Raw genomic sequence first — 11,997 nt, 5'->3', positions numbered from 1 at the left:
TACGTTTAGTAGCAGTTAATTTGTAGATGAAGGTCTTCTATATTGTAAACACGCATATACTTTCGTATGTCGATCTATATATATTCACTGATGTCGATTTTTAGCGATCGAGAAAGGGTGGGTCTGATATTGTAATCAGTACTCACCGCACCGACTTTGACTGGCAGTTTGAAAGGGTTCCTTTTCCAACTCCTGTGTAACTGTCATTAGTAAGGAAGGCCTACAATTGTAATGAATAGTTCACTTCTCGATTTGACTTGCAAAAGGCAAGTGAGTATGCAGTTTTGTTTAGAACTCCCCTACCCGATAGTGTTTGGCAGTAGGCAAGGGTGCCCGCCATTATAAAGAAATGTCCTCATCTAAAATGTGACTGGCATTAGGCATAGTGGCCTGCTATTTTGATGCAAACTCACCAACTTGGTGTGACTGGCAGTAAGCTGGCTGGAAGTAGGAAAATGGGCCTGGCATTATAATGATAACTGCACAACTCAATTTCGAGTGATAGTAGGGTAATTGCCTACCATTATAATAAAAACTTCTCAACTGTAGTATGTCTGGAAGTAGGAAAGGGGGGCTGCCATTTTAACGAAAATTCCCCAAATCGATTCCGTCCGCGTAGTAGGCAATGGGGTCTGCAATTATAATGTAAACTTCCCAACTCGATTGTGAATGCCAGTAGGCAAGTGAGCCTGCCGTTATATCACAAATCCATAACAAACACTTTACATTGGAAACAACGTACGGGGACCTCCCCATGCTGTTTCTTGGATAACGCTAAAAGACGTGCAATTTTAACACAATCTTATTTACTGCATGTACACTATTTACTTCGATATTCGAATACAATGTAGAATACCGTAGCGAAGCACGGGTACATTCGCTAGTATATAATAAACACCTTTTACATATAATGCAAAAAAATGTAATATCATGGTTCCTCGTTGATTCAGCTAATTTTTCAGGAGCACAAATTGAATTAAATGTGGTAACTGAAATATATGAATGGCTCCAATATATTTAAAATAATATTTTACAAATGTAAAGTTAATTTCATATCTAAAAGGAATTAACACTCTTGTCTCATTAACCACTGAACCTGGCGCATCCTACTGGCAGCATGCAATAGGTAAATATTAGCTTCTATTCCACGGTCCGTCTGGCAAGTACGTGTTTGGATAGCCACAGCGTGAATTTTCACATTCTATTAGTGCCTTAGTTTGTGTACGGAAGGTATATAACTATCATCATCATAGGTTGTTCTGCAATTCGGCTGGTCCAATCATGGCTGTGACCTCCATATCTTTCGATCTTGTGCCCTTTTTTCACTTCTGCATAATGTTCCTTTCTTTTTCTAATGCTGTCTAGTAACTGATATCGTCTCCTTCCTCTTCCTCGTTTTCGTGTTATCATCCCTTCAATTGCTACTCGTAGTAAGGTGTTGTGTCTTAGATTATGCCCTATCCAGTTTTTCTTCCTATTTTGGATTACGGTCATCATGCTCCTGACTTCTCCCACTCTCTTCAGAACTTCCTCATTTGATATTTTTATCTTCCCACTTTACACCTTCAATTCTTCGCCAAATCCACATCTCAAATGCCTCTATTCTTCTCTGATCTTCCTTTATTAATGTCCATGTTTCAGCGCCATATACAGCTATACTACATATGTAACACCTTGCAAGCCTCTTCCTCAGATTTTTCTCTAGCGGGCCACAAAACATTTTTTTCTTCTTGTTGAAGCTTTCCTTGGCTAAGGCAATTCGAGCTTTTATATCTGTTATAGAGTGAAGGTCTTCAGTCACAATACTTCCAAGATACTTAAACTTATTCACCTGTTCAATAATTTATCCCCCTATCTGGTTTGTCGCTTTATATCACTATAGTGGCTTGAAAATTCAGGGGCCGACAAATAATGAGACATAAGTAACGAGCAGAATACGCAAAACAGTTTAGTACAATATCACATTTCATTCAGGTCCATAAGATGAGCAAGCCTCCTTCTTTGACATTCTTATCCGATTTCGTTCAGTCATTCAAGTCCCAAGCCAATAGTTTTAAGACGTCTGTAGAGTTTACATTTTTGGTCTGCCATCGATTGTCACATAGATAACAACGAATCACGTTTGTTGACGGTCGATCCTCTAGCTGGGAACCGGTAAAATGGGGCGTACCACAAGGGTCAGGCGTCGGTCCATTGTTTTCCTCTTTATATTTATGACATTTCGGAGGTCCTTGAAAGGTCTTTAAAAGCAGTATTTCACAAATCAAATAATCTAACAATCAGGTAATCAATTAAACTGAAAAAGAACAATGCAAAGATACAAATAAACAATTCGCAATAGATACAAAAGAACATAATACAACAATCAACAATAATCAGACAAAGAAACACAAAATACGGTAATCAATCAACGAAAGAAAGAATCCTAATACACAGACAAATAGGCTATCTGCCAGACAAACAAACAAACAACATGAATGAATCGATCAATGAAAGGCATTCAGTCACATAGCAAATCATTCTACGAGTTTTCCCATAGTTCGTGGATATTTCACATCATTAAAAAGCAGAACCACAGGGCAGAATGGACCTCTGCCACACACTGTACAATATCGTTCAATTAAAAGGACAGTTTGCTCTAATTTGACACTTCATTTGGTTGCCAATGTTTTTAGAATGATGTATTGTGTGCAGCTGGTATCACCAGTGAGCACGTGCTGTATTGAACAAGGAATTGATAGTGACTTGGTGAAAAACACGCTTATAATAGCATTTTACAAATGTGAATGTCAGAATTTGACACATGTTATTCGCTGTAGCGGCCTGATTAGTTTGTGCTTGTTATTTCATGTCACGACTGGGCCCGGCAGTTATCATGATGTATGGCCCACAAATACTTCACCTGGCTGTACTCTAACCATCATCACTCACTGTGGACGTCAGCATTTCAGTTAAATAACAGGACGTATCTCAGTGACTTGGTATTTCGCCCTTATATGAACTACGCTTAGGTAAACGTAAGTAACATGTACATTCAAGGGAAAGCCGTGAACTTCTCACAAGGTATTACACATTGAAGAATTTCCAGTCGGTGAAGTAGATGATGATGAGGATGAGGGTGATGATGATGACGATGATGATGATGATGATGGTCATAGTAATCAAATCCCGGAACTGGAATATTAGCAGAGTTGATCATCCAAAAATTTCCTTTGAATCATTTAAAGAGTCTGCCCAAACTGATAGTACCCGAATAGTGGTGAAAGACCAGAAGTGAATTAAGAATTTCTGGGAAGGTAAGAAATGACTGGCCAGAAAGTGTTAAGTTTTACGAGCTGCACAGTTAGCCAGTATCGGGAGCATAACTAACTAACTAACTAACTAACTAACGAACGAACGAACGAACGAACGAACGAACGAACTGACTGACTGACTGACTGACTGACTGACTGACTGACTGACTGACTGACTGACTGACTGACTGACTGACTGACTGACTGACTGACTGACTGACTGACTGACTGACTGACTGACTGACTGACTGACTGACTGACTGACTGACTGACTGACTGACTGACTGACTGACTGACTGACTGACTGACTGACTGACTGACTGACTGACTGACTGACTGACTGACTGACTGACTGACTGACTGACTGACTGACTGACTGACTGACTGACTGACTGACTGACTGACTGACTGACTGACTGACTGACTGACTGACTGACTGACTGACTGACTGACTGACTGACTGACTGACTGACTGACTGACTGACTGACTGACTGACTGACTGACTGACTGACTGACTGACTGACTGACTGACTGACTGACTGACTGACTGACTGACTGACTGACTGACTGACTGACTGACTGACTGACTGACTGACTGACTGACTGACTGACTGACTGACTGACTGACTGACTGACTGACTGACTCCATGAACGTAAAACTGATGTGCTGTGATGTGTGGCCTCAAGAGAGGACTGCTATTAAAACACACAGTTACATGAAAAACATTATTGGTATCCGATATAGCAATTTCCGAGCTATTTTCGACATAATCACCACCAAAATTGAGACACTTTCATATTGTGTGACACCCATCGGTGATCTGCACGTCTGAGGAAGTGTTGGGATAATGATAATGACGTAGGTAGAGGATGAAACCCGGCGCTAGAACCTAGACTCCTCCTGTCGAATAAGAGCAAGGAGACTGCTCTAAACTTAATGTCTCTATCCGACGGAAGAATCATCATCAACAGCGTCATATGTCCTTATTCCACATGAATATTGCGGGGAGGTTTGGAATTGAACTCAGGCTTTTAACATGCAATCTAGTGATTGAATATAGCGTAGGACCACGTCTCGTACCCTGCCAGTCAACATTCTGATGGTGAAAATTTTTCCAACAAGGGATTCGAAATAGATCACCATGTTGTCAGATCTTAAATACTGGACGACCCTGGCAACCAGGTGGGCTAGCAAAAACACTAAAACAGTAATTAAATACGAAGCATTTAAAACTTCAGATACCTTGATCATTGCAAGTAGATCACTAATTAAAGACAGAGGAAAAATCCTGAGGAAAATCTTCGGCCCGGTCTATATAGAATGAATCTGGATGAAAAGGAAAGTTCATGAACTATTTCGGCATTCTGAAAATATCCCATTATCAGTTATATTTGCCGCTAAACACCACTACTAGCTTCTCCAAACTCAGTTTTGACGCCTATAAATAGCAACAAGAGTTGTATACTTCATAAATGTAACGTGAGAATTTTATTTGGGACTGTGCCATACCAGTGTTTGCTTCCTTGTGATGCAATGTTAGCCACAAGATATATGATTGTTTTGAGTAACGCGCCTAATTGTGAGTTCGTAAAAGCCACTCTTTTTGTTTCCCTGACAAGCAGGAATGACGGGGGTTCTGTGACGGTGTTGCGAGCAGTATGGCAGCTGGAGCGACCATGGGTGACATTAATATAAACTGATGGCCCGTGGTGAGAATTCCCCTCAATATCGGTCATATTTATCCGTCGTCAAATCTCGTAAAACCCTTGCCGATCTGAGATCAGTGGCTGAGAGTGTTAAATATGTTGATTCCTCCACTGTGATTAATTTCCTCCCCACCGAGCTCGATAGCTGCAGTCGCTTAAGTGCGGCCAGTATCCAGTATTCGGGAGATAGGTGGTTCGAACCCCACTGTCGGCAACCCTGAAGATGGTTTCCCGTGGTTTCCAATTTTCACACCAGGCAAATGCTGAGGCTGTACCTTAATTAAAGCCAAGGCCGCTTCCTTCCCAGTCCTAGCCCGTTCCTGTCCCATCGTCGCCATAAGACCTATCTGTGTCGGTGTGACGTAAAGCCAATAGAAAAAAAAATTCCTCCCTCACTACTGTCAAATACATATATTTTCAGTCTAAAGGAGCATTAACTCTGTGCTTCTATTTTTTTTTTTTTTTTTTTGCTAGTTGCTTTACGTCGCACCGACACAGATAGGTCTTATGGCGACGATGGGATGGGAAAGGCCTAGGAGTTGGAAGGAAGCGGCCGCGGCCTTAATTAAGGTACAGCCCCAGCATTTGCCTGGTGTGAAAATGGGAAGCCACGGAAAACCATCTTCAGGGCTGCCGACAATCTCCCGGATGCAAGCTCACAGCCGCGCGCCTCTACGCGCACTCTGTGCTTCTAGAGATCATTTGCGCAATAATTGTCCTAAAATCAATCGCAGTAACCCTTCATCACACAAAATGTCCCGTCTTCGTTGCTATATCTGTGACCGAGCAAGTGGTCACGTAGCTATCAGCTTGCATTCAGGAGGTAATGGGTTTGAATCCCACTGACGGCAGCCCTCAAGATGTTTTCCGTGGTTTCCCATTTCCGCACCAGGCCACGCTCGCTTCATTTCCATTCTTAGCCCTTTCCTATCCCGTCGTCACTGTAAGACCTATCTGTGTTGGTGCTAGTAGAGGAAGGTAGATCAAACCGTCCTTTACCATCTCTTGATATTTACATTAATGATCACGTTATTTTCGATTCGCAAAATTATTTGTACTCTATTTGTCCTCCTGAATGTCACAAAACTACCACTGATGTTCCTATGTGTGTGTATTAAAACAATACAGCCTGTTGTTGCTATCCGGTAGATGTAGAATAGTTTCCTCCAACATTTAGAGCAGCCCAGAGCTAAATGTATCCTCCACAGACGTCTATTTTCGGCTGTGACAGTATCAAAGTTGTTGGGGGTAATTGATACTGATGAGGCATGGATATAGCTGCGGTATTAGTAGTACTAAGGTGTGGATAGAGCTGCGGTATTAGTAGTGCTGAGGCATGTATAGAGCTGAGGTATTGGTAGTGCTGAAGTATGGACAAAGCTGAGGTATTAGTAGTGCTGAGGTGTGGGTGGAGCTGAGGTATTAGTAGTGCTGAGGCATGGATATAGCTGCGGTATTAGTAGTGCTAAGGTGTGGGTAGAGCTGCGGTATTAGTAGTGCTGAGGCATGTATAGAGCTGAGGTATTGGTAGTGCTGAAGTATGGACAAAGCTGAGTTATTAGTAGTGCTAAGGTGTGGATAGAGCTGCGGTATTAGTAGTGCTGAGGCATGTATAGAGCTGAGGTATTGGTAGTGCTGAAGTATGGACAAAGCTGAGGTATTGGTAGTGCTGAAGTATGGACAAAGCTGAGGTATTAGTAGTGCTAAGGTGTGGATAGAGCTGCGGTATTAGTAGTGCTGAGGCATGTATAGAGCTGAGGTATTGGTAGTGCTGAAGTATGGACAAAGCTGAGGTATTGGTAGTGCTGAGGTGTGGGTGGAGCTGAGGTATTGGTAGTGCTGAGGCATGTATAGAGCTGAGGTATTGGTAGTGCTGAAGCATGGACAAAGCTGAGGTATTGGTAGTGCTGAGGTATGGGTAGAACTGAGGTATTGGTAGTGCTGAGGTATGGGTGGAGCTGAGGTATTAGTAGTGCTGAGGCATGGATATAGCTGCGGTATTAGTAGTGCTAAGGCATGTATAGAGCTGAGGAATTGGTAGTGCTGAAGTATGGACAAAGCTGAGGTGGGGGTGGTGGTGATTATTGTTTTAAGAGGAAGTACAACTAGGCAACCATCCTCTATATAACACTAATCAGGCGGAAAAGAGGAAGGGGTCCGACACTTCGAAAAATGAAGATATTGGCCAAAGGAAGACAAGGGTCACGAAGGCGTGAAAATGAAAGATTCCCTTGCCCTCGCAAACCTAATAGCGTCGGGGTCTGAAAAGAACAAGAGTTGACCAAGGGAGGTCGGATAGGATAGATGAGAGTGAGGAGCCTGTCACAAGTAAATGGAAGCAATGCCAGGACTCAGCTAAGGGCCCCGCGGTTGCCAACCCACGCTCCAAAGTTCAGAGCCCCTGCGGCCCCTTTTAGTCGCCTCTTACGACAGGCAGGGGATACCGTGGGTGTTATTCTACCGCCCCCACCCACAGGAGGAACAAAGCTGAGGTATTGGTAGTGCTGAGGTGGTGGTGGTGATTATTGTTTTAAGAGGAAGTACAACTAGGCAACCATCCTATATATAACACTAATAAGAGAGAAAAAATGGAAGGGATCCGACACTTCGAAAAATGAAGCTATCGGCCAAAGGAAGACAAGGGCCACGAAGGGCGTGAAAATGAAAAACTCCCTAGCCCTCGCAAACCTAATAGCGTCGGGGTCGGAAAAGAACAAGAGTTGACCAACAGAGGTCGGATACTTTGGATGAACGTGAGGAGCCTGACACAAGTAAGTGGAAGCAATGCCAGGACTCAGCTGAGGGCCCCGTGGTCGCCAACCCACGCTCCAAAGTTCAGAGCCCCTGAGGCTCCTTTTAGTCGCCTCTTACGACAGGAGGGGGATACCGTGAGTGTCATTCTACCGCCCCCACCCACAGGGGGAGTAGTGCTGAGGCATGTATAGAACTGAGGTATTGGTAGCGCTGAGGTATGGGTGGAGCTGAGTTATTGTAGTGCTGACGTATGGATAGAGCTGAGGTACTGGTAGCGCTGAGGTATGGGTGGAGCTGAGGTATTGGTAGTGCTGAGGCATGGGTGGAGCTGAGTGACCAGTGTGTCTGTATGATATGAACGGTGTTACTCAAATGGTCGGTCGTGCTACATTAGTACTTTCTGGCCCGATGTGGTAAGCAATGGCACATTTTTCCTTTGGGTTGTACTCTAACCAACGTTCGAGATGATAACTTGACAGACAGACTTCATAAGAACACAGGGTTGATAACAATGTTGAATCGAGATTTTTTCATGAAACAACATGCCAACTATGAAAACATAATAGAAATATTGACGGTTAGTTTTCAGATATGAAATATATGAAATATAGAGGCGCGTTGTAGCTTTCAAATTACTAGCGAGCATAAATAAACTAACAGAGGAGATTTCATTTCTGAGACACGAGCGAAAAATCATTCGAAATACATTTCTATTTTTTTAATTTCTGGTTAATTGGAGATGGAAAGAAAGAAACTTACACGTAATAGAAATAGTTTTCAAATTTAATTCCAATGTTTGAAATAAATTAAATTGTACAGGATAATTAAATTACAGTAATATTACAAACAAAAATTTGATTTAATATTTAAAGGAAGTTAAATTACTAGTTGTTACCAGGCGTGCGCTGGTATGCCTTAATACATAAAAGTTTTTTAAAATAATTCTACTTGATGCCACTTTTTATTAACACTTTTCTTCATTAATTTTGGTTGTTTTGTTATTTACATACGAGCTTATTACATCTACTTATAATTTTAGGTGCAAAACAAATAACTGCTGTAAATATGTTCCATTATTTAGATTCCTACGTCTATTAATTTGATCAAACTATTTCTATTTGCTTACATAAATGGCGATTTATTTGCATGATGCATGATGGTCACTGCAACGCGAGTGGATACATGACATTCTTTGCTTTTCCATCCGGTGCGAAAATATTTTGTGAAACATACACCTTAGCGTTTTATATAGAAAGATGGCGCCAATCTACTGAGAATTAATGAAACTAATTGAACAACATATTTACGATTGGTATCACTTTCAACAATCAACATATAGCCGGGCTGAGTAGCTCAGGTCCTCAGTCCGGTGCTCAAATACGTGAGTCACGTGTCGGTAAATTTACTGCCACGTAAAAGAACTTCTGCGGGACTAAATTGACTACATTCCAGCACTCCGGTGTCTCCGAAAATCGCACAATTAGTTAGTGCGAGGTAAAGCCAATAACGTTATCTATATATTAAAAGAGTTTTCTAAAAACAATTTTGGCAAACCCACCCTTCCGTTCTACTGGACCGATTTGCTTCATTTGTGTTTTTTATTCTTTCCGGAATTACCTACCGGTAAATCATGGAGGTCTAAGTTCAGCCAAGTTAAGCCAATAATTGCAGGCGAAGACTTACCTTAACCCTCAATACTTTCTGTGCTAAATGGCTAACACCTTCAATAATATTCTCATATATGTGATTTTCGTCGTTATTAATGTCATTGCACGCAGCCATGTTTGATGACTATCTCTCAAGCCGGGGAGTATACACGTCCTCTGATCACAAAGAATACTTTTCCCTGCTAGATACTCTTTGATTCTCTAACCTTTTCCAGCTTGCAAATATATTGAACGGATGGCAGAACGTTCCTAACAACTTCCAGGCTGTTAAGAAAAAGTAGTCTACGTACAAATAGACCCCATCAGGACATACGCCTTAGACATTATCTGGGAACAGATATAGAAGAATAATCTAGATACACTAGAAAGAGTGAAGGGCATGTATCTTTAAAATGTCTCTGCCTGACCAGAAACGCTATTTCGGGACTAACCCATTCTCTCATAAGACAACCGTTCTATGTACAAGAACTCGGATTAAAAATATCATTGCCTTCTGCAACACACTACCAAGCTTTACGTCAAGAATTGCAGGATATAAAGCCAATATATGGATAGATATTTAACAAGAAACGGCATGATGACGTCAGAATGTATGAATTCTGACCACGGACTGTTTCATACCATCACGCGCGTCATATTAAATGTTCAGGAAACAATTGAAAAGGGAAGGCGATGCAATATGACTACGACAGGCGTATCAAGACGAGTTATCTGACCTGTTTGTAACGAATGCTGCGGAGGAGCGCGCGTCCTCTAGTTACTGTTTTATTTTCTTATCCATTCTGTTCTTTATTCTTCTATTCAATGTGTTCATCTTGTTAAATAGGTTCTTCTTTGTCTGAGGAAGTGATTACTAGCATGTAAGAGACACTAATTATACTAATGATAATAATACTTTTTAACCAAGAAAACTAATTAGAAGTAAGCCATAAATCGACCAGTAGAAATACAATGTATTTACTCAGTCCATTGGTAGAGTAGCTGCTGCCTGGCCGAGGCGGTAAAAACGTGCTTGGTTCACCCGGAAGGTCGTGGTTTCGATTCCTCGTCAGGAAGTCGTGAAATTTAACAAACGAGTTTCCCACTTCCGGAGGTGCACATGGTCCTAAGGTTTACTCAGCCTACAGTTAAAATGAGTACGAGGTTAATTCCTGAGAGCAAAGGCGGCCGGGCCTAGAGCAAACTACTCTACCGCACCAAATGCCGAGGTTACGGATAGTGGATGCCTTTATGTTCCACCCCTCCAGAGGCCTCCACGGAGATGAGTTTGCTATTTTTTTGTCATTTGGTAGAGTACAACGGAACGTCGCAATCGACCAGGATACAGTACAAATGGCATTACATTGACATGACAAGGCATGATAGCTGAGGCCAATCTTTTGTTATTATCATTGTAAGCATAAATAGATCATGGCACTGAAGAAATAATAATAATAATTGTTCCGAGGTATCTGTGGAACAGCAGAGGTGAAAGAAGGTGCTGGGTGGAATAGGTCTCATCTTACGAAATTAAAGTTAATTTAAAACTTTAACAAAGGTTATGTTTTCTTTTTAAGATAAATAAACAACAGAATATAACAGGTACCAAGTAGCAGATCAACAAATTAAGAAGGTACAATTTTAGTTCATTACAAAATTTGAGCTTCGAGCCCGACACTCACGAACCTTGAGCTATAAGCCCAACTTTACCTATATACCAAGTTCAAAAAAAGGGGCAGAAAACCCCAATCATGCCAAGGGGCACTGGCTCCTGATTACCATATTAAGCCTCCTCGAGGCACACAGAAACCAAATTTAAGAAAGAGCAAACCCGCTCTCAAGGTTCAAGCCCATCAAAGGCCACAATAAACTATACTTCAAACTGCCCTCAAGGCATACCAAGAACAGGGGTAATAAATACCCAACCTACTGGGCCTATTCAGTAAAGAAGCAGGTTAATTACATGGCCCAAAATACCAACTTGACTGGAGGCGTAACTTGCACTCCTAACACACTTTTAAAACCTACTTGGCACTAGGCCGCATACACAAGGGCTAATCCCATACTAAAGAGGTGACTTGTATAAGAGGACATTATTACATTAAGAAAGGAAGAAACGGTTGTGAAAACAAAGTCACCTCAAAACAATAGGAGTGGGAGCTCGAGAGGGTTTAGCACTCTCTATAACAATTTATAGTTAAAGAGACGAAGTTTTACCAAGTGTCTATTACATTTTAAAGATAGGTTACATGAGAAAAGTTTCGAACCTGCCCCGAGGGTTAAACTGCTGAGCTAGCGAGAAATGAAGTTATTAAATAGCCATTACCTTATGGATGAACTGCTGCCCGAAGAAAGAGGCGCTTCCCGCCCCATGCTACATAATTACACTAGGAGACATGTTACGGAAGTGGCCCCGAGACAAGAAAATCAGCAGTTTATATACCCTCGTGGAACATTCGAGACCTTTCATGAATGATAAGGCACACCCACAGCAGTTTATTGGTTACAGAACACAGTTACAGAGCAGGTTGGGGACGAAAGCCCCGATTGGCCGAAAATTAATTTAAGAAATTCGGGATTGGCTAATTTCAAAACT

This window comes from Anabrus simplex, chromosome 6 (genome assembly GCF_040414725.1).
Source record: "Anabrus simplex isolate iqAnaSimp1 chromosome 6, ASM4041472v1, whole genome shotgun sequence".
Lineage (NCBI taxonomy): Eukaryota > Metazoa > Arthropoda > Insecta > Orthoptera > Tettigoniidae > Anabrus > Anabrus simplex.
The sequence above is the reverse complement of the archived record's forward strand: the minus strand, read 5'-3'. Positions refer to the sequence as shown.